Source organism: Bos indicus x Bos taurus, chromosome 2, assembly GCF_003369695.1.
Source record: "Bos indicus x Bos taurus breed Angus x Brahman F1 hybrid chromosome 2, Bos_hybrid_MaternalHap_v2.0, whole genome shotgun sequence".
Lineage (NCBI taxonomy): Eukaryota > Metazoa > Chordata > Mammalia > Artiodactyla > Bovidae > Bos > Bos indicus x Bos taurus.
Window position 1 is genome coordinate 84,135,931 of NC_040077.1, and position 23,229 is coordinate 84,159,159.

The following is a 23,229-nucleotide window of genomic DNA, read 5'->3' on the forward strand; positions in this document are numbered from 1 at the left end:
AATCCAAGTCATGATCTTTACCACTTCCAAGTTGCAACCTGGCTGATTTAAACATAAAACATCAAGAAAATTATATTAATACACTCCAATAATGAAAGTTGTTCTGATAAGAGTTGCTTATCCTGCTATTGAAGCCTAAAAGTACAGAAACCAGGTTTCTCAATGGTAGTCAAGAAGAAAAGCTACACAAAGAGAAAACAAGAGTTATTGTGACACTTCTAAGTGATGTCTTCCAAAGGAAATGAAAAACTTTTCGATGCTATTTGCTGAGGTTTCCTTTTTCATTTCATATCAGAAACCAAAATGCCCTAGTTTCAACCCCATGGAAACTGTAGAGACACTCCCACTTGATCAGCGGTTTTCTTTCTGAGGAATTAATGATCAGCATGCACAAGTTCAAACTCTGACCTTATTTGTCAAACTGTCTGAGACTGAATGTGCTGGGAAAATGACAAAAGGAAGGAAGCATTTTGATATATGTCTTCTGAGACTTCATCTTTGATTGCTGAAGAAAGCCATAAGAAAAGCTTTCTGGGCAGATAACCAGCTTGAATAAAGGTATTCTTTTGAATTAAAAATCTAGTTTTGATTCTATTTTAGCCAAGTCTCTTGTCTAACTAAAGTCTGGAGACTGTAGTGCTTTTTCATGGGTCCTATCCAATCTTTAAAAAAAATGAAGAACTGAATACATAATAGTATCATTTGCCTTATTGGAATGCTTCTCAATTTTCCTGCCAATGCACATATTGGCTGATGTTCATGTAGGGTTGCTCAAGGTGATACATAATCCCAGGATCTAACACATGCAGACCCTTTTTTTACATTCAGGCTTGTAGAATACAAGAAAATATAAGGAAAGTTATCAATCCACTCATGTATATTTTAAATAAATCTCAGAACATTTACTGCAGTTTTAGGACTTGTGAACAAATTAGTTGAGACACATCTTACACAAATCAGTCACAACACCTCAGTGGAATTGAAACCATTTGGCATCACTTCAGGGTCTCCAAAGAGCTCCAGTATCATAGTCCTCTATGTCTCAACACAATACTTTGCCAACAAAGGTCCATCTAGTCAAAGCTATGGTTTTTCCAGTAGTCATGTATGGATGTGAGAGTTGGACCATAAAGAAGGCTGAGCACCAAAGAACTGATGCTTTTGAACTGTGGAGAAGACAAGAGTCCCTTGGACTGCAAGGAGATCAAGCCAGTTAATCCTAAAGGAAATCAATCCTGAATATTCACTGGAAAGACTGATGCTGAAGCTGAAGCTCCAATACTTTGGCCACCTGATGCGAAGAACTAACTCATTAGAAAAGACTGTGATGCTTGGAAAGATTGAACTCAGGAGGAGAAGGGGATGACAGAGGACAAGATGGTTGGATGGCATCACTAACTCAATGGACAGAAGTTTGAGCAAGCTCTGGGAGTTGGTGAAGGACAGAGAAGCCTGGCATGCTGCAGTCCATGGGGTCGCAAAGAGTCAGACATGACTGAGCAACAACAGTAACAATGTCTCAACACAGAAAAGAATTCAGCAAGAGGCAAAGTGATAAGAAGTGATTTATTAGAATAGACACTTTTGAGCCTTACAAGCCAGCAGGTGAGGGGGTGCCATACCCCAAGAACTTACTGGGCTACAGTTTTACAATCAAAGGAAAAGTGAGGAGTGGGGAGAAGAACTTCTTTGACTTTCTTGAATAGACATCATGTTTCATCATTAGCTCCTCTTCCAGGTTGGGCAGGGGAGTTTTCTTGTCCCTACATGATCAAGCTAGGTCCACAAATTATTGTTTTTTTCTGTGTGCAGAAAGCATGTCCTAGAGACCATTAACTTACTGAGCTCACTGGGCAGGATGTGAGGCTCATGCCACCATTTGTTTGACTGTTTGGGGTCACATCCCATGCTTCTGTTGCATGGTTTTGTTGTTAAGCAAGCCTGCTTGTTTTTGTAGTTAAGGAGGCCTGTTTTCTTAAGTAATCATTGACTTACAGGGGTCTCCCATACTTTTTCTACTTATAATTGGGATTAACTATATTAACTATTTATAAGTGGGATTAACTGTCTAATTACCTACTTAATCTCTTCGCTCTGTCCCTATCAGAATGAGAACTATGTTTAGGCAATATACCCAAAACATTGGATGCCTTGGACCTTTGGCCTTGGAGAGTATTCTCAGGGCAGCAGTAGGGGCTCAGCATCAGTGTCATGAGATGAGGCTCCAGGAAGTCGAACTTGAACAGTCTAGTCAAGCCCACACTTGATTTCACCACTGGCACACTTTGCCTCTCAAACTCATTGCCCATCATTGCAGTGGCCTATTCAGTCCTATCGGACTTGGAACAAATTAGGGATCAACCTTTATCTCCGTGCCATCTCCCACAAGCCATCAAGGCTTCTCAAAATCCTCACAAACTGTTGGAAAAAAGGTTTGGTGACATCAGAATTATTTATTTCTGTGCCTGCTGTGCAGTATTTCAAGCATGTGTTTATTTTCATTAGATATAAAGGATGGTATTCAAGGTCATAGCATCTCAGAATCGTTTGCCCTGAAGTATTTAGGACAGCACGTACATCAGGAATGAGCAGCCCCCAAAATGACTGGGTGTGAAAAAACAATCATTTGGCACATAGTGCCTTCCTTTAATGAGTTTAAGAAATAGGAAAGTTCTGCTACAGTGGATTTAGGTTAAAAGGATTCTCACTTTTAAGGAGAAAATGAAATATCTTCAACCAATACACTGGCTTTAGATGTCCTCAGTTTTGGGCTTCATCAGATGTGAGCAGCAGGATGGATCCGGCAGATCAGCAAGGGAGTGCCAGGCAGCAGGAATATGGCAGGATGCGTTAGGATAATTGTGAATCTGCGGGGAATTTTCACTCCTTAAAGAGTTGCAGGTCTAATTGCCAAAAACAGGGACACAACACTGGTCCTGAAATAAAAGAAACAAATCTTTTGAATATGAATGTAGTGGCTGCAGTGTGTTCTGCAGAAACAAGATGTCTGCTCTGAATATAAGACTTATTGTATTAAAGCTCAAGATCGAGTTTATATCAGATCTCTAGATAATCTATTCATACAATATATGTACAAACTAATTTCTGGAAATGGCCTACACTACTTGGCGGCCACAAACTCAAACTAAGGCTGCCCACAGAGTCCTGTCCATCTGGTTAGACTTTTCTACTTATGCCCCCTTTCTAGAAACAAACAGTCCTTACTTTCTGATTTTGAACAATATCCTTTCTCTTTATTTTTTCTTTTAACTGTCTTAAATATTTTCTGTCAAAGTCATTTTTCTCACTTTTTCATTTTTTGTTTGCTTTCCCCATCTTACTCAGTAATTATATTACTTCAATTTAAAAGATGAATATGCTGCTTTTAAATATCCTCTTTCAAAAGAAGAGAGAGATTTGATAGATTTTTCCTAGTGTAAAAATCAATTTAGCAACATGTTAAAAAAAAAAAAAGCATGTACCATTGATTATACTGGATTTTTCAAGTCATAGTTTCTTTTCCTTTTTTTTTTTTCTTTGCAACTTTATTGAAGTACAAGCTACATACAATAAAGTCCAATAATTTTAAGTGTATGTTTAGAGGAGTTTCAGTGAATGTAGGAAGCCTTGTAACCACTACAGAAATCAACATACAGAACACTGTCATCACTCTCAAAGACTTCCTTCCTGGCCCTCTGAAGTAAATTTCTGAGATTTCTGGATTGGAATTGTAACTGCTTTGTAATTGCAAAACCTATAAACTAGAGTTATAATTGTGTAGTCTCCAAAAGTGGTAGGAGAGTTATATTTCTCTTAGTTAATGAATCTAAATTAATCTACAAAAAATTGGTGCATTATTAATGTCCAGCTCTGCTTTCTGTCACTTCAGTTCTCTAAGAGAACTAATACCTATTTCTTCTTTTTTTATTTTAACTCCCTCCAAGGAAACCTTGATAGCAAATCAGGTCTGGCCAGTTTTGTTAGTTCTTGCCTTAAGTATAAGTGCTATCTTTAAAATCATAGAGTCCTGCTAGCAAGTCTGAGGTACTGCTAATTAGGCCAAAACATGTCTTAGCCTGAGAATTTATCTGCATAATTTTAAGTTTTAATATGTAAGAAAGCTAGCCAAGAGAACACTGTGTGTAGATTTTTCCCCCCTTTGGTTATACCTCTTGAAAGTAATTTAACACAATTCTTTGTAAAAAACTTTCCTCTACCTCCCTGAAATCTTTTTCTTAGACAACTGCTGTAAGTGTACAAACATTACCTAACATTCTCGTCTTTAGCTCATGGTCTTCCACAATTTTCCCTTCACTGCTGCTGCTGCTGCTAAGTCACTTCAATCATGTCTGACTCTGTGTGACCCCATAGACGTCAGCCCACCAGGCTCCTCTGTCCACAGGATTCTCTAGGCAAGAATCCCGGAGTGGGTTGCCATTTCCTTCTCCATTCCCCTCACTTTTTCTTCTTTATTACTTCCACAGATTACTACAACCCAGGTGGGATTCTTTGTGGCTTGTTTTATAGATAATCAGGAAGAGTAATTCTGCTTTGGAATGAAGGAAAATTATTCCAAATCCGAAAACAACTGCTCTGTTTTGAGAACCTGAGAGGGATGCCACCCGTCACAGCTCTGGGGCCTGGCGCTGGCCCACTGAGGCCAGTTGTGGGGACAGTTACTGGAAGTGGGTTTTGTGGGGACTTGAGCAACAGGGGCCCCAGCTAACATTCCCCAGGCTGCTACAGCCCCCAGGGCTCCACTTAGCTAGAAAGCCAGCGAGGACCCTGATCCCTCTGATGTCAAGAGGAAGAAATACATTCTTCCCCTGATAAGTGGGTTATAAATCATGATGCAAGTCTACAGTCATATGGGTCTTCTATGTCACCAATACTTAGAAATTCAGCTGGGATATTCTGGGATGGTACCTTGAGTCCCTAGTGCCAGCCTGCTTTTGAAGAACCTTTCACATTTGTGCTTTCATTTTGAGGCTGCACAGGACCACTAACATGTTCTGCCTTGAAGCTGAAAAGTCATCCCTTCCTAAAAGGCAGGTGAATGCAGTCTGTGCAGGGCACTCTGCTGGACTAGCGTCCTCAGGTGGTAACAGCCTGTTCAAGTGTGTATGTGACTGCTCTGTAGCTACATCTGTGACCACAACCCTAGGGTCATTTTTGGCAGGAAATAATCTGTCCTGGATGTCTCTTGAGATCACCTCTGTATTATGATAGCAGATAGAGGGAAGATATAGGATGGATAAGTCTGGCAATTATCACAAGCACCATAGAGAAAGGCCATAAGCTGTGGAAACCATGTCTGCTCTTTCTTTGGCCTGTTAGCTTAAATTTCCCTTCCTTAGAGAGGTCTTCCTTTGTCAACACATCTAAATTAGAGTCCCATGTCTTTTCTTCTTACAAGTGACAATGACTGGATTTGTGTGTTTGTCTTAAGAATGTTTTCAACTATCTTTGTGAGGTATTCACAGTCTCCAAAAACAAAGCCACTACTTGATATAGTGTTGGCATTTAATAAATACTACTTGAATGAATGAATGTTTTTCGCAGCCTCTGCCAGTGGCATGAAGGCGATCTAAAATAACAAGAGGACAGAGAGTGAACAGCAGCTGAATTGTATCAAAGGTATGAATCTGTTTGATATCTTGGACTTCAGGGCTTTCCTTGACTCTGCCACCTTTTTATAGACATGAGATGCTGAGCAGTTGATGTTCCATTGTTTGTTTGTAGGTGACATCTACTGAGAATACCAGGCATTTAAGTGTTTTATTTACATATATTATGTTATATGACCTGCACAACAAGTACCCAGTAAGTATGTAGAAGGTATAATTATTATTTCATTTTACATATAAGGAAATTGAGACTTGAATGTTGGGAAGGAGGTGGTGGCCACATAACTAACATAATAAATGACATAATAAATTACCTGAGTCAAACTCAGGTCTTTGTTGTTTAGTCAGTAAGTTGTGTCTGACTCTTCTGTGACCCCATGGTCTATAGCCCACCAGCTTCCTCTGTCCATGGGATTTTCCAGGCAAGAATACTGGAGTGGGTTGCCATTTCCAATCAAACCCATGTCTCTTGCATTGGCGGGTGGATTCTTTACCACTGAGTCATCAGGGAAATCCGAACCCAGGTCTATCTGACCCCAATTATCACACTCTTAAACATTATTAATTATGCCTTTATCTTGAACACACTGAGATGGAGCAAGAGATGTAAAATGCAAGCTTCTATTACAAACTCACTTAGTCTGGGTCTAATTACCCAGTCAACATTTGGTCTTTCCGGACAGTGGAGGATTTCCGGTTCCACCTATGTCCTAATCTAGCAAAATCACTGCCTCCCTGGCCATTATCTTATTTTCTTCCTTGTTGGTATTTACTCTTCACACTATGGGAAGAGCTATCTACCACATGGCGTCCACACCCTGGGGCCAGATTAAGTTTTTGTCACCCTCAGCAAGGCACAAGGGGTATGGTTATACAGTTTAACAACAAACAATCTTCAGTGTCTGGTCAGATGTTTTTTCCTAAAATTTTAATGATCCCTTAAAATTACCACCTTCTTTGCCTTTCAGTTTTGAAACCACTGTTATGATGGCCCAGAGCCCTTGGCGGCCTGGACATGTCAGCCACTTCCATATTGGCATAGGCAACTCCTCCTTGAACCTATTATCAGAGAAGTTTACTAAATTTCCTCACTAAAAATTATCAAAAAGTGTTTTGTAACCAATTTCATACATATCTGTGCTTCATATTTACTTGCTAGGTAGAACATTATGATAATTATATATATACATAACTTTTCCATATATGCAAATGACACTGTAACTTTTAGAATTCATTATTTAAACATGTGTGAAGGCCTAGGTGACAGGGAAGAAATAAAAGTAAACCAGTCAACTCCAAGAGGTTAAAATCTAATTGTGATTATTCATCACAAGACCCAGATACAAGGGAATATTTTGACTTTCTGTTTCAAATCCTAATAGCCTGCCTCCCTTCATAAGCCAGTCAGACATAGAGACCTCCTACCCACAGGACGTTTGATTTATTTCTCTGTGTCCTTGTGGTGGTTTGGTAGCTTAGCTTGCACATGAAAGAACACAGGCACAAAGCAGGGGACAGAGGAGCACTGCAGAGGAGTCCATTCCCCTTCGCTGTCTCTGTCTTTCTGGATCTAGCAAATGAGGAAATTCAGGCCACTCAGTCTGACTTTTACAGATCTGAATGTGGGGTAACTTGGAAACATATAATCCAATGATTCACCTAATTTTTTATGATTATGTGGACTACAAAGATATGGCTAAAGATGAACTCAAGTTTAAGCTGCATTTTATTTAGTAAAGTTTTTGTGAAGTGAAGTCGCTCAGTCATGTCTGACTCTTTGCAACCCCATGGACTGTAGCCCACCAGGCTCCTCCTTCCATGGGATTCTCCAGGCAAGAATACTGGAATGGGTTGCCATTTCCATTGTACTTGATATTTTTTGTGGTTTTTTTTTTTTTTGTTGTTGTTGTTGTTTGTTTGTTTTTGGCCTCATTGTATGATTTTGGGGATTAGTTCCCAGCCTGCAGAAGTGAAAACACAGAGTTCTAACCATTGGACTGCCAGGTAATTCCTGTGCTTCATATATTTAAATCCTCTTGGTTATTATCCATGCTAATCAGAAAGTATTTAAAATCACAAAAACACTTCTGTCTGCACCTTGAGGCCTATACCACCAAACATTAAAAGTGGCTCATCTTTTAGGAAAAATAGAAAAAAAAAGTTTTTTTTCAGGAAAAAAATACTAAAATTTCTTATACTGCAATTTGAAGTCAACCATGCTTCTCTTCTGTAGGTTGTTTTTGGTCACTATACAGTCACTGTGTAGAGTCAAGATGAAGATGTCACCTGAGACAAATGTTTTCTATGTAATCCTAAGCAAGGCCAACCCATTTATTTCAGTTCAGCAAAAATTTATCATAAGCCTAGGACCAGGCTAGGTGCTATAGGCAGAAAAGTAGACGCTAAATGAGGACCTGAGACAATATAGCAATGACGATATTATAGAGTAGATCAATTATTTAAATGAGAAAGGAAGACTTCCCTGTTGGTCCAGTGGTTAAGAATCCACCCACCAAGTTCAGGAGGATCTCACATGCCACAGAGCAACTAAGCCCGTGTTCCACAACTACTCAGCCTGTGCTCTAGAGCCCGAGAACCATAACAACTGAGCCCACGCCAGGACTACTGAAGTCTGTGGACGTAGAGCCAATGCTCCGTGACAAGAGAAGCCACTACAATGAGAAGCCTGCACGCTGCACCGCAACTAGAGTAGACCCTTCTCAGTGAAACTAGAGAAAGCTTTCACACAGCAACGAAGACCCCGTGTAGCTAAAAATTTAAATAAACAAATAATAAATAAATAAATAAATGAGAGAGTATATTGCAGTTGGTGGTGGGGCAGTGGGAGGACAGTATGATGGAGTTGGTGATAGAAGACAGTTATGATACCATTTCAATTAAGAATTCCTCCACGGGACTTCCCTGGTGGTCTAAGTGGCTAAGACTCTGAGCTCCCAATGCAGGGGGCTCCGGTTTGATCCCTGGTTGGGGAACAAGATCCCACAAACTGCAACTAAGACGATGTAGCCAAAAAAATAAGTAAATAGAATTCCTCTAGACCATGACTGCCTTGAAGGCAGCACACAGGACTGTATCAAGACCACTGGTTTTTGTTTAGGGCGTTGCTTCTCTCCCACTCAGGCTTTCTCCTTTTAGGTCTTGCTTCCCTCACCAAACGTTTAATGAAAGGGAAAATTCTTTCTCTTCAAATGCAAAATGTATTATTTGGCTAAGGGCCAGTAAGGTAGACAAACTATTCACAAAATACAGTTGAGGTAAGGATGTAGTTCATGTTATGAGAAAGGATACAAATCTTTTGAGATTTCAAAGGATCACTCACAGGAGTTAAAAAGGAAGGGAAGCAAGTAAAGCAGAAAAGCTAGCACATGTGTGTTGCCAGTTTAGTTTAGTCATGGTGTTAGAAAAACTCCATCCAAAAGACCTTGTTTTATTTATTTAATCAAGTAATCATTCTCTTTCTGAAACCTTTGGATGCAAGCACAGAAATGAAGGTATTCATGAAGTCAGACTTGAACTTGCCAGAAAATAGTAAGGAATGCCAATTTAATCTCAGCTACCTGAGTGAGTCCTAAGGGGAAGATGAGCTCATGAATGCATATACAGATCATTACAAAGCTGAATTAAAGTATATTAAATATGGAAGTCGGATATGAACCCCTAAGGGTTATACAACGTAAAAAGGATAGTTGAAGAACAACCTGAAGCTTTATAAGTGGGGAACCTAGATCCTCGCTGGCTGGGAAAACAGTTACTACTCACTCTTTAAGGAAACACATATAAAGCTTGGGATTTGAAAGCCCTAGCACTCCAACTGATCTAAATGAATGTAAATTTGCGGGGAGGACCTTCCCTTATCCTTCCTTTTGTGGTCTCCACAGCCTCTGGACCCGACAGGACCCTATAACTCTTATTAACTGAATTGGATGGAGCTAAAATAAAGACATAAACATCCTAAATCATCCACTGAAATCTTCTTAAAAGGGTAAGTTTCATTTATTTTCCAATTTTAAAAAAATTATATACTTACTTAGCAAAGTATATGCATAAGCTAAAATGTTGAATATTTATTTTAGTATTTTATTTTTGGGTGACATTGTCTTGAGCATGCCCACTCCGCCACCCCACATGCACCAGAAGTGTCACATTCAGGGAGTGTGCTGTGCTAGAAAACTTTGACGTATTAATGAATTGCCATCACTAGGGGACTCAATGGGAACCAAAAGTTTAAAACTTGAAAATAGAATGAAGCGGCCGCCAATCAAAGTGAAGAAATATATAAATTCATACAAAAGAATAGGAAAAAATGTGAATTAAAGTTAAGACAATGCTGAGACTATGGAAAGCATTAAAAATTTAGGAATAGAAAGGAGATTTATGTGCCAAGACAGATTAAAGAACCATAATGTAGAAAAGGGTTTTTATATTTAAAAAAATTTTTAATGCAGGAGATAGTTGAAGATTCTCAAAAATAATCCAAAAAGATTGGGACCCCCCCAAAAAATGAACTAATATTCATTAGTTCAACTATATAAATAATGAACTAACATAGACTTTTTTAAAAGTATATTTGATTTACAATGTTGGTTGATTTCTGCTGTACAGCAGAGTGACTCAGTTTTATATATATATATATATATATACATTCTTTTTTCATATTCTTTTCCATTATTGTTTATCACAGGCTATTGAATACAGTTTCCTGTGCTATACAGTAAGACCTGTTGTTTATTCCTTCTCTAACCCCAAAGTCCCACTCCACCCTCCCACACTTCCTCCCTCTTGGCAACCACAAGTTTGTTCTCTATCAATATCGTTTTTGACAGGTAATGACCATTCTAAAAGTTGTGGAGAACCACAAAAGTAAACACTGAGAGTAAACATTTTGGAATAATGAAGAAAACATTTACACTGCACAGATATACATTATTAAAATTTCAGAAATATCTGCTTACTGTTTTAACTAACATGAAAAAATCAGGAAGACAAAATCTGGAAAGAAAGAAATACTGATTTGTTTCTTATACTCTTAGAAATGGACCTAACCAGACATGTTTTTAGTTAATGGAGATTAAATGATTATTTAAGAGTGGATTATTTAAGAGTGGGTCACAAGCAAATTTATCCTAGAGAATTCTGAAGCAAAAACTCAGCAATCACAAATATGAAAGAAAACCTGGATGATTCTACCTGAAAGACAAATGAGCCTCCAATGTTAAAGGAATTCCTTTTATTCTATGATATAATTTCAAATTCTTGTTTACTCTACATTCAGCAAACCGAGAATTCTACCAGTAAAAAGTAAATAACAAAGCACATCACCTTGGAATTCTGCATGTCTTTAACTGAAAAGAATCATTAGCAATACTGTAACTAAAGACCCAGGTACAATTCTTTCAGTAACAAATTCTGACTTAATTTGAAAGTAAATAAACTAATTTCAGACTGTAAGTTTCGGAAGGGATAAGGCACTAAGAATTTCAATCTTGTTCAGTGCTTTTCTTCCACAGAGACAAATTAAAATGAAATGGGGGAGAAAAGTCCTGGAAAGAAAAAGCATTTAGTACATTTTTTAGTTCTTTGGTGTAAAGAACTGGTCATCAGAGTGGAATTTTACTAATCATTGGATTCTACTCCGCTTATTTAGGTTCCATCTTGTATAAGCAGAACATCCCATGTTTGTATGTTCTTTTCTTTGAAATAATTCCACAGTTAGGGTCAGTTATTCTTTGAAAGGCTTTGTGCTTGCTTGTTATTCCTGGTATAACAGGAATGTTAGCCAATGTACCTTTAAAGCTTAAAAGACCAGCAAATGTAATTCAATATGTGAGCTTTAAAGTTCTTTAAAGTTCTTTTTGTTATCTTACTTGGCATTTACCCATACTTTTCACTAGCTTCACTTTTTACTTAAATGAGTAAATTTTATTTTTTATGCAGTTATTTGAATCCATAATAACAATTTTGTAGATGCTTACACATGTGTGTGTGTGTGCATGTGTAACAGAGAAAATCAACATCTCTCTCATGGACACCTATTTAGAAGTATTCACTAACATACTGAGGTATTATCTATGTCACAGTAAAGATGAGTCATCAGCCTTTGCCCTCAAGGAGATTACCATCTATTTTAGCTGATCTAATTTACAATTTATATTCTTTTCATAGGATGAAAGATTAATTAAGTTTTTTATGTATTGAGTAGGGCACCTCTCCTGAGAGGTCAGGAGATAAAAGGATTTTGAAGTCCGATGGACCTGGGCTTGAACCTCAGCTATGCACTCTTAGGACTTTTGTTTACTGAAAGCTGAGATTTCCACTTATAAAATGGGGATGCTAATTTTTAGCTTACAGAGGTGTCAAGAATGTTGTGTAATAATAATACATATAAAACATCTATCACCATAGATGTGCTTAGTCACCAAGTCATGTGCAACTCTTTGTGACCCCATGAACCACCAGGCTCCTCTGTTCATGGGATTCCTCAGGCAAGAATACTGGAGTGAGTTGCCATTTCCTCCTCCAGGGGATCTTCCCCATCCAGGAATCTAACCCACATCTCCTTCCTGCATTGGCAGGTGGATTCTTTACCACTGAGCTACCTGGGAATCCCATCACCATAGATCAGATCAGATCAGATCAGTCGCTCAGTCGTGTCCGACTCTTTGCAACCCCATGAATCGCAGCACGCCAGGCCTCCCTGTCCATCACCAACTCCCAGAGTTCACTCAGACTCACGTCCATTGAGTCACTGATACCATCCAGCCATCTCATCCTCTGTCTTCCCCTTCTCCTCTTGCCCCCAATCCCTCCCAGCATCAGAGTCTTTTCCAATGAGTCAAATCTTCGCATGAGGTGGCCAAAGTACTGGAGTTTCAGCTTTAGCATCATTCCTTCCAAAGAAATCCCAGGGCTGATCTCCTTCAAAGCCCTACATTTTTAGCCTCTCCCATCTCCATATATGTTATTTAAATACTCAATTTGATAATTGTCCATAATTTCCTCCATTAATTTTGGTCCAGGATTTTTAAATAATTTCATAAATCCAGCCAGGTTGTAATTGGCTGTACTTTGGGTAGTGAATGAGGCAGCAATCCAGTTGTTTCAAATTCAAAGACCATATTGGAATGCAAGAGCCTGAAGCTCAAGAGCCCCACCACAACCCTCACACATCATCACCCCAGTCACAGCCTCCACTGTTAGAAATGGTCTGCCAGGGTCAGGAATGCCCCCAGGGAGAAGAACAGGAGAAAAAGATTCTTTGTGTTTCTAAAAATCCTGGGGAAATGTGGCTAAGGAGATACGGATTTGTTTTCCCAGTGTTCTCTTTAAAAAAGGGGGGGCACATAAATTATATCAATAGAGTTTGACTAGAAATAAATATTGGGGCTTCTCACCCTTCTGGCCCCAACATACCAGATCCATTGTGTAGCTTTTCACAGAGAACACAAAGAGAAGTCTTTTCATTCCTGGACAGCTCTCCCTCCTTTCCCATTTTATTGAATTCTATTGAACCATAAGGGAAGTAAGCCTAAGGCCAAACTTTAATTGTGTATCTGAAACCCAGATAGTCAACTTCTTTTTTGTCCTCCCAGTCACTCTTTGTCATGGTCTCCCTCAAAAGAGAATCGGGATACTTGCTATAATGATTGAGAAGACAGAAAGGTGTCCCTAATCAAGAAATCTTGAAACTTAACCAAAGTCCTCAAACCCTACTAGTCTAGGGGGAAGACTTTGTCATTCTTTAATTCTCCTCTTTCTACATCCGCCTGCAATATGGGAGACCTGGGTTCGATCCATGGGTTGGGAAGATCCCTGAAGGAGAGCATGGCAACCCACTCCAGTATTCTTGCCTGGAGAATCCCCATGCACAGAGGAGCCTGGTGGGCTATAGTCCATGGGGTCGCAAAGAGTCAGACATGACTGAGAGACTAAGCACAGCACACAGCAGGAAAGAACTAGGAAGTCCTGGGGTAGTGTGGGGTAGCTGTAGAAAGAGGCAGTGAGAATCACTGTGGTTGTTAAGTTCAGACACTTTTGGGCTTCCCTGGCGGCTCAGATGGTAAAGAATCTGCCTACGATGCAGGAGATCTAGGTTCAGTCCCTGGGTGGGGAAGATCCCCTGGAGAAGGAAATGGAAACCCAAGAATACTCAGTATTCTTGCCTGGAAAATCCTATGGACAGAGGAGCTTGATGGGCTAAATAGTCCATGGGGTGGCAAAGAGTCGTATATGACGGAGCCACTGACACACACACGATGATTTAGGGAATGTTAAAAAAGAAAATTCCATGGATGTAGGAGCCTCGTAGGCTATAGTGCATGGGGTCACAAAGAGTCGGACACGACTGAGTGACTTCAGTTTCAGTTTCAAAAAGGATAACCCTGGGTGAAAGGAAATTTTTATGTATTTTTCAAAATGAGACTATCTCTCACTTTTGTTGAAACTGTTGGTATTTTGGTGGAGAATTTCTAGCTTGTTTTTCCTCTCTGCATTGTGAGTTTTCTTTAAATTTCATTTAAGAAAATTTAAATGCAAATAACATACATAAAGTGTATAAGTCTTAGTGAATAACTCAGTGAATTTTTATACATTGCTGTATCTGTATAATTCAAGCAGAACAGTACCTTAGGATGTTTTTATCACTCATGGAAGGCTCCCTGAGTCACTTCCCAGTCAATAACCCCTCCATGATAAACATTCTTTGAACTACTTCTAAATTTTGCCTGATTTTGAATTTCCTAGGAATTAAACCACAACTGTACTTTCTTGGTATATGGTTTATTTTGAGCAAAATTAAGTCAATGAGGTTCATACATATTGTTTTATATATCAATAATTTGTTCTTTTGCTTTATAGTATTCCATTGTGTGAATATACAATTTATCCTTCCCTGTTGATGAATATTTGTGTTGTTTCCATTATTTGGCTGTTTTTAGTAAAGTTGCCTTGAGCATCTCCACTGTGGATTCTTAATTTTCTCCAGGCCTCTTCTCTGTAGGATATGTTGAGTAGAATTGTGGAGAGGATTTACAGGCACCAGTTACTCTTGTTCCAGGTTTATTCTTTGGGTTACCTTGGTACCAGAATTCAAATTAAAAGGAAAAAATAATAGGGAGGGAGGAAGAAAGAAAGAAAAGAAGGAAGGAAGGAAATGTGTAGGCATGTCAGTATAAAACTTAAACTCATAATTTCCACTTTTTAGAGGTATTTGATCATCTTAATTTGCAGTGGCTAAATAAGTAATGCTTACATGATTACAGACATCTTTACCTCACTCTTGGAAATAATCCATGCCCTCTGGAAATGATTTAAAGAGCTTTGACATATCCCTTTAAGATGTGATAAAGTCATAGTGTCAAGTACAATTTCCAGAGCCAGGTTAACTAGGAAGGTTAGTTGACTTTGAGTATTTTTCCTAAAAGTTTTTTGTATTTTTTTTAACTTCAAGAAGAGTCCAAACATTTAAACAAACAAACTCCCAGGGAGACTATGAAAAACAGTGAAATGTAGTTAGTCACTCTTTTATGAAGCTTTATTGCTGACTTTTTATCTTTTGATTCCTTATTCTACTTCCCCCCATATTTTTCCACTTTTGTTGTTGCTTAATCTTGCTTCCTCAAATGTGAAAAGTCATTAAATGTTCAACTTAGTTCCTTTGAGCCCTAGAATCTACTACATTAATAAGTTATCTAAACAATTACCTAAACACTATCCCTTTTTAAATTTTATATATAGATCATCTTAGAAACTGGTCAGTTACAATAATCAGTGCATGGTAATTAGCAAATTAATTTTCAACAGTTTTTTCTTGTTACAGAGAACTTCCTATCATTAGGATAGTTCTTAATTGTGTCTTCATTTTGGGAATGTTGGCTTATTTTTAATCGTATTCTTGTTCAGTTATGAGGAAATATACATATTGTATGTAACATCATCGCTCAGTGTTTGAAATCAGATTATAGTCATTTTCAATGAAGTTCATGCCAAATGAAGCTTGAGAGTTTTCATGAGAAATCGAGTTATATTAAGCCACAGAACCTCTTAAGAGAGCCACTTGGTACTGTACAATAAATTGCAAATGATATGAAAACAGTAACAAATAGCTGTGCAAACATGAGGAGCCAAATTCTGGACACCAACTCTTTAATTAAAGAGTTAATCTAAAAAAAAAAAGACAAAAGCAAAACAACAACAAGAAAAACTTGTTAATTTCAGGGTTTAGCAATCATGGGTAAAAGTTTAAAATGTGCTTAGAATTTGCCTATGACATTGGCCACCAGCATGTAGGGCTGGATAAGTGAAACTTTGAGTGTTTTGCCTCACCTTTGGAAACAGTTTTATTTAAAGAAAGAATGGAAAGTATACAGGCCAAAGTTAAGAGAAAAGTATTTGGGTGAAAGGCAATGGACATAGAACTGCATTAGATAAATATGGAAAAAGCTTGGCAAATCTTGTGTTGCTTCGAAGGACATTTTTGAGTCTCCTGTGTCTTCTTTAAAAACCACATTAGCAGAACTCTTTCCATCTGGGAAAGAGTTCTCTGTCCTAACTGACACAGCAAGGCCAGCTCTCAGGCTTCCCTTTGTATTAAGCTGTCAGGAAATAGTCCTTTGTTAGTTCTGTAGTTCTGGATCCAAAAAGGCTGAAGTGATAAAAATATAAATTGTGATTCTATTAAAAAAAACACTTTGGCAAGAGAGCTGGTTTTAAATTCCTATGATAGTTTTCAGCTTGTTCAAGGTTCCCATTCAACATTTACAATTGACTCAGTGTTAAGGAGAAAAAACCTGTTGATACAGCTCCTTTAAGAGCTTTGGTTTCAAAACCACCATGCAGATAGCACGCATTCCTGTGGCGGGAGGCTGAAGGCAAAACGGAAGCCTTCCCGGTTCATTCAAAGAAGGAGAAAGAAACTGAACTTACCTCCCAACAGGTGAAGTTAAGCATGCCCTGTAAGTGGATTGATTTATTCTTCACAGTGAAGTTCTGTTCACAGGGAGTTTGAGGAGTATGCTTTCTCACCCAATACCCTTCTATTCTGCTACTGCACTCGACAGCCCCCAGCTCACTGGGGATATTTATTCCTTCTTCAGAGATGCCTTTCTTCTGCCTTAATGATAGTACTTTTTTCTCTTTCTATTTAGCTCAGAAGGAGAATTTTTTTTCCCCTTTTCCTTCTGTTTTTGGTGGCTTGTCTGATACATTGCATTCTTTCTCTCTCTCTCTCTTTTTTTTTTTGCTTTTTAGTTACTATGCTCAGTGCACATCTTAAAAACAAATGCATTATCAAAATAATACAAAATAAATGCATGCTCGAAAATAATAATGGGTTTGATCCCTGAGTTGGAAAGATCCCCTGGAGAAGGGAATGGCTGCCCGCTCCAGTATTCTTGCCTGGAGAATTCCATGGACAGAGGAGCCTGATGGGCTACTGTCCATGGGGCTGCAAAGAGACAGATACGACTGAGCGGCTAACACTTAAAATAATAAAGGGATAATATAACTGTTCTCAGTGATTATATTCTTTGAGCATTTAAAGTTTTGAAAGTGCTGAGAAATTTCTTAAAAAAAAAAAACAACTGGAAAACTTCTAACAGAAACAAATTTTGTGAAGCTTTTAATTTTTGTCCTTATGAATTGTTTATAAAAATACCTACTGTTTCAGAAATATGAATGTTTTAGCATAGTGGAGGTTCAATAGATTAAGGCTTTGACTGATTTTGCATTTGCAATTACTCTGTACATTTATCTATGGAGTGACTTTTATATATTTAAGCAGAGGTAGATAAAAATGTTAGACAATGCAACAACTTAAAAAAAAATAAAAGAATAACATAACAGTTGCTGATAATCCAGTGGTTAAGATTGAGTGCTCCCAACGCAGGCGCCCGCAGATTCAATCTCTGGTCAACGAACTAAGAAAGGAAGGAATAGTGCTCAGTCTTGTCTGACTCTGCAACCCCATGGACTGTAGCCTGCCTGGCTCCTCTACTCATGGAATTTTCCAGGCAAGAATACTGGAGCAGGCTGCCATTTCCTACTCTAGAGGATCTTCCCAACACAGGGATTGAATCATTGTCTCTCTTGTGTCTCCTGCACTGGCAGGCAGATTCTTTACCACTGGGTCACCTGGAAACAGGGAACTAAAATCCCACATAAGAAAAAAAGAAAAAAAGAGTTGCTGATATTATTCTTTGAAAGTCATGTCCTAGTATTGCTATTTAAAATTTTTAAACTGTTATGAAACTCCGCAGCAAAGTTGAAACCAGAGGTGTGTGGTAACCAGTTCTGAATTACTCCCCCTCCCTGGGTTTGCTCTCCAGTCTCAGTGGTTCTTGATATTCAAAGACAGGCTCCTGAGCTGCTCGCAGTGTCCAGCTGGAGCCACGGGCTGATCTGACTCATCCACACTTTTATCTTCTGAGATCATTCATTTTAGGAACAGTGACATCAGTTTTCCAGGAGGCTGGCTGACTAGAATTACCACCAAAGGAATGAAATCAAAGGACTTGGAATAGTACTTGATTCATAGTAGGAGCTTGATAAGCATTTGTTGGATAAAAGTTTTCAACTTTCTTTTATACCAGTTATATTCCTAACCAGATCATGAGGGAATGAGTTTTCTTTTTTGTTTGTATTGCAGTTATAAGCCTCGCTTAAAAAATACGGTGACTTGACATTGTTCAAATTAAGTAAAAAGGTTTTACTCTAGCATTCCAAGCCCTCCAAACCTTCCTCGCTTTATTTTCATCTTATCCTTAAAATTTTGCTTCAGGGAGATGGGGAAGGAAAGTTGCTGAGCTGGTGGTGCTCCAAAATCCTGCCCACCTAAATCAGAGCAGAGTTTCATATTGAATTTTGTCACACACACAGTGTTGTTGACTGGGATGGTTTAACTGCTCAAAATAAAATTTAAGTAACTATCAAAAATCGACATTAAAAAACTTCTGCCTTAGAACAATATAAGCCTTAGACAAACCCTGATAATTCACTATCCCCTCTCTAGCAACTTGCCAGGATCCAGTCACCTTTTGACGGCTTCCACCTGATCTCAGTTACTTGCATTTTTGCCAGCAGTAGCAGTATAAGTGGCAAAATTAGAACGTTGACAACTAGAACATGCATGCCCTCTGGGAAATGCTGATACTACTTAATGAATGGTCATTCCCTTGGAAAAAGACAAAGTTGTTTAGAGCAGAGCTTCTTGAACTTGCCAGAGTGTACCAGAAGCACTGGAGGTATCTTCACAATTCGGATTCTGATTCTGTAAATCCAGGGTGGGGCTGGAGTTCTGCATTTTTAATGAGTCACTGGTAATGAGACCTGTCCTGGTCCACGTTATTGTTACCCGGGCAGTTTCTTAAAACTGCAGATGCCTGGGTTCCTCCTCCATTTTTATCCTCCTATCCCCTTCCTTACCCCTCGTGAACTGACCTGCATTATGGTCTTAGCATAAGGATTTTTTGCTTTTTAATCTCCCAAGTGATGCTACTATCCAGCCAAGCTAATATACCTCTAGATCTTGTTTTTAACCAGTTCCACTTGGCAGTCCATTCACTGGCATGCCTCAGCTGCCTGACCCCTGTACATATTTGATTTTGTGCATTAAATAGCCCACCCTTTCTTGAAGAAATCACATGGGTTTTTCAAAACCCCTTTGCAAATATTACTGCATTTATCAGATATATAACATGTTAAAAAAAATTCTTCTTGCAGTCTCCTTGCTCTAAGTCTCATATAACTAAATTTGTAACTCCTAAGGCAATGACCTCTTTCTGCCTTATAATTATATGGGTGTTTATCTACCTCCCTAGTTGATAAGCTACCTAAAAGCAGACATTGTCTCACCACTTTTATCTTTCCCTGCAAGCAGGACTTCTCTACCCCCATCCCCACACAGTGCCCTGAGCACACATGTCTTCACTCAACAAACATTCATGAGCTGATGTGCCAAGCAGCCCGGGCTTTGGTGAGACAAGCAGAAGACGATGCATTCCTCCCTGCTTCTAGAGCTTCACAGTCAAATGAGGAAGACAGATATTCACAAGTAATTTGCAAAAACTAACATTAAGAGTTTGACTGAGACTTGAGGGAACCTGAACTTTTCCAGATTAGAAAGAATGTCTTTTGGAGGAAGTGATTAAGGCCTGACACATGTCCAGGTAGAGGTGGGGAACAAGAGTAAATAACATTTCAGAGAGAGAAAACTAACATTTATATGATTTTTTAAAATAAATTACACTTTTTTCAACTGAAAAATCTTACTACCCCTAACCTCCGCCCACTAAAGTCCCCAGAGAGGTGCCAACTATTATTAGTGTCCAGTGAATCTTTTCAGAGTCTTCTCCTTAAGTATGTTCAAACAAATGTACACTAAGCACTGTGTTTTCACCTCTGAACCATGCTCTTTCCCCCTTCACAGTTTTTTTTTCTGTATTTCTTCTCATTTCAGTACAGAGAGTGCTTCTTTAGTTTTCATAAGAAAACATTGTCTTTAAACTGAACAGTATTATATTGTGTGCATGTGTTAAGTATATCCCCAATAGATGTGTTGCTTATAATATCTTATTATTGCAAACAATGCCACAATGAATAACCTTGTAATCTAGATATTTTTCACACAGGAGAGTTTATCTATAAGATAATTGATCCAAAGAGAAACTGTCAATTCATGAGCATATGCATGTGTGATTTTGTTCTGTTAGATTGCATTCCATAAGTAATGTATCATTGTACATTCTTACCAAAAATATATAAGACCTCTTTTCCCTACCAGCTCTCATTAGTATGTTATCAAACTTTTCAATGTTTTTCAGATCTAACAGGTAAAAGTGATATCTTAATAGTTTTAATTTGAATTTCTCTCATGAGTGAAGTTGAACAGCTTATGTTTAAGAGCCATTTATATATATATATTTTCTGTGAACTTGTTTTCTTATTGCTTATCATTTTTATATTCAGTTGTTTAGTAATTTTCTTACTGATTTTTAAAGGCTCTTTATATTTTCACTTTTTGAATGTGAATACTAGTATCTATTAGTCTTTTGCATTTGTTTATAGTGTTGTGCATTTTTGTTAGTTGTTTGCTTGTTTGTTTTTACCTTGTTGGATTTGATTTGGGAGAAATAGAGGAAGAAGAGAAGTGGCAAAAGAGGGGACTGAAAAGGCAGGAGATACATATTAAACAGTGGAGACAATGTGATTTTTTAAGGACAAAAATGACTTGATAAATGTTCTGAGAAAGGAGGGAACGACAGATTGGAAGCGAAAAGTCAAAAACTATCATAGTCTAATCCAGAAGTGTTGAATACCTGAACTTGGGTAGTAGAGTGAAATAGAAAGGAAGGGCCATTTTAAGAGATAAACTCAGCAGAACTTGGAAACCAATTAATTGTACATAATGAAAGAGAAGGTAGAAAAAAAATCTATTGATCTCTCAACCTTGGGCAACCTTGTAGTGGTGCTGAGACCTAGTCAGAGAACTTAAGAGAAGGAACAAATTTAGGGAGGAAAAGACAATAAAAAGAATGCTGCTGCTGCTGCTGCTAAGTCGCTTTAGTTGTGTCCGACTCTGTGCAACCCCACAGACGGCAGCCCACGAGGCTCCCCCGTCCCTGGGACTCTCCAGGCAAGAACACTGGAGTGGGTTGCCATTTCCTTCTCCAATGCATGAAAGTGAAAAATGAAAATGAAGTCGCTCAGTTGTGTCCAACTCTTAGCGACCCTATGGACTGCAGCCTACCAGGCTCCTCTGTCCACAGGATTCTCCAGGCAAGAGTACTGGAGTGGGGTGCCATTGCCTTCTCCAATAAAAAGAATGAGTTTGATTTTAAGCTTTTAGATATCAAAATGAGTTTGGTTTTAAGCTTTTAGATATCAGTACTATATTTGAAGCATTTCCCTGGTGGCTCAGTGGTAAAGAATCTGCCTGCCAATGCAGGAGACGCAGGTTCCATCCCTTGGTTGGGAAGATCCCCTGGAGGAGGAAATAAAACCCACTACAGTATACTTGCCTGGGAAATCCCATGGACAGAAGTAACCTGGTGGGCTGCAGTCCATGGGGTCGCAAGAGTCGGACACAACTTAGTGACTAAGCAACACTATATTTGAACTCTTTGCATTTACCTGCCACTGGGCAAAGATTCTGATGTATTTAGGAATAAATATATAATTTAATGTTGATTCATACAAGGTAATTACTTGAGGAAAGAAATTACATATAGAGATGCTAGAGAAAAGGTCTATGAATTCCCAGTATAAAAGATGACTGCCTCTGAAATTGTGGGAAAAGATAAATAGAGCATGTAATAATAAAAACAACAAAAGCTGATACAAGTCTACATAAACTATAACAGGAAGCATGAGGCGATCGTAACAATAATAATTTAGCCTTTGTTCCACATGCCAGTCCCAGCACATTATATCTGAACTTAGGCTCCAGGACTTTAGGCACTTAAATCCTGGTGAACATTCAAAGAGCAAGAAAGATAATTAAAAGGTTAGAAATAATAGCTGAGGCATGAAATAAATGTACTTGAGTTGGCCTGGAGAAGAGGAGAAAAAATGGTGACTCTATTCACAATAGATGAAGCCACTGGAGAAATAAGTATTTGCCCAGAGTTCAGAAAAGGAGTAAATTGTAAATTGATATACATGAGATAATGGGGCAAAACTTTCTGAGATGAAGGTTAAGTATTAGATGACAGTCACATTTAGTAGTACAAGTTATCTGGAGGTTGTGAAATCTTCTGTCTGTGAGTCTTTAAAGCATAGAGAGCTACATGGGAAATCTTCTATTTAGCAAATAACTCTGTACTTAAGAATCCAGTTCCTGATCCTGTCAGCAAAAATCCAGCACAAATCTTGTGCAAGTTGCTGCCATAAGATCCCTATTCTAGAAGGCCATCTCCACCATCAGGGCCCCTTCAAGAGCCATTTATTTATTCTGTGATATTTTTAAATGATACACATGAGACATTATTTTGCATGCTAAGAATGGGCAGAGAGTGAATAAAAGAGAAGAAAGAATGTATCCCAAGCTGATAAAGTAGGACCTTGTTATCAAGTACTGAGCAACTAGCTGCTCACTTCTAAAACCCACTTTCTTGAAAAGCTATCTCTTGTCATAGTTCCCACTTCCTAGATCCTTCCTCTGATTCCTCCCAAATTCCTGCCTGAGTCTGGTATCTCAGCGGTCAGTGCAGGGCACTTGGGGATCCACTGCTCCAAAAATAAGTAGAAAATTCAAGAGTCTGGATTTAATATTTTTCAAATAGAACACAGACTGTCTGTAGTTTTAATTTGTCTCAGAATCATTCAAGACATAATTTATTCGCTGAGCTTCCTTATTTCCTTTTGACTATCTGCTCTTTGACAGTCACCAGTGAATGTGACAAAAGATGGTGGTTTTTGAAGATTTATTTTAATAAAGAGAGTAAATTTTAATTGCTCAGATAGGCAAAATCAGAATATACATCGTGTAGGTACTCTGTTTATGTAATACATATAGATATGTATTTTTAGATGCTTAGTAATGCAAAATACTTGGAAGGAAAGCTGCTACCAGAATACATGTTTAGAAATT

General features: G+C 38.4%; 1 long non-coding RNA gene across 1 annotated transcript in view; it reads left to right on the top strand.

The window, feature by feature from the left end:
• The window catches only part of LOC113905688, a 60,397-nt gene that overhangs the window by 31,445 nt on the left and 5,723 nt on the right, over positions 1 to 23,229 (top strand). Inside the window, exon 2 of the long non-coding RNA XR_003514703.1 lies at positions 9,527 to 9,630. This is a non-coding gene — a long non-coding RNA (uncharacterized LOC113905688). The remainder of the gene's footprint in view (positions 1 to 9,526; positions 9,631 to 23,229) is intronic.